Below are 1,112 nucleotides of genomic sequence, written 5' to 3' on the forward strand. Positions count from 1 at the left end.
TAAAGATAATAATTAAGTATTCTGTTAGAATTTAATGATTATACTAATTATATTTTAGATTTTTTATATTTAAAATAAAATGTTTATCCTGTATTTGATTGTKTTTATCTGCAGTTAGTTACACGAATTCAGATATGGGAAGGGTTTAAGAGTTTTAAGAGTTTTTAAGAGTTTTAAGAGTTTTTAAGAGTTTTAGTCAAATGTTTTATAATATAGTATAGATTAATGATTATACTTTATGTTTAAATTTCAATATATAATATATTCCCTTTAAAAAAATTATTTTGCATGTGCACGTGCATCTGCAAACATGTATATATGTATACATAGAGTAATATTAAGGAAAAATTACATCCATTGCTCATTAGATTAATTGTTTCAACGAATATAATTAAATAAATATTTATAATAATATTTTTTAAATTACGAAAACCTCACCTCCAATTTTTTATTTGAATGACGAAATATGAACAAGAATCGATTGAAATAAATTATATAAAAAAATCATATTTTTCTCGTTCATTTGACATCTATATTGATATATTTTGGGAAAAGTCTAAAAAACCTAATGGACTTTAGTGTTTAGAATTATTAAGTCTTTGGACAAGTTTTTGGAATAAATAAGTCTTTGGACATTCCAAAACATGTTAAATAACTCATTTGACAATTATTTGGAACAAATAAGTCTTTAGACATTCCAAAACATGTTAAATAACTCATTGGACAATTTCAAACATGTTAAATAACTCATTGGACAATTTTTTGGAACAAATAAGTCATTGGACAATCCAAAACATGTTAAATAACTCCGTGGACTTTTCTAAAAGCCTGTTGGATACATTCTTATGATTTGTACAACTAGTTTATGTGGTAAAATAGTGAAAAAAGTCCAAAAAAAAAATCCAATGATCATTTATATTTTGAACGATCAAGTCCCTAAACATTTTTTGAACCAAAAATGATTTAGATCTATAAAATTAAACAAATATAACAAAAAAGTACTTACATTTAAAAAAAATTATATTTAAAAAAGATTTTTGATAAAATTTATTTAGTCAGTGATTTTTCAAACTGAAAAAAATAAAAAAAATTTATAAAGAATTATTGATTAA

Source organism: Cynara cardunculus (genome assembly GCF_001531365.2).
Source record: "Cynara cardunculus var. scolymus isolate 2C chromosome LG 10, CcrdV1, whole genome shotgun sequence".
NCBI classification, from domain to species: Eukaryota; Viridiplantae; Streptophyta; class Magnoliopsida; order Asterales; family Asteraceae; genus Cynara; species Cynara cardunculus.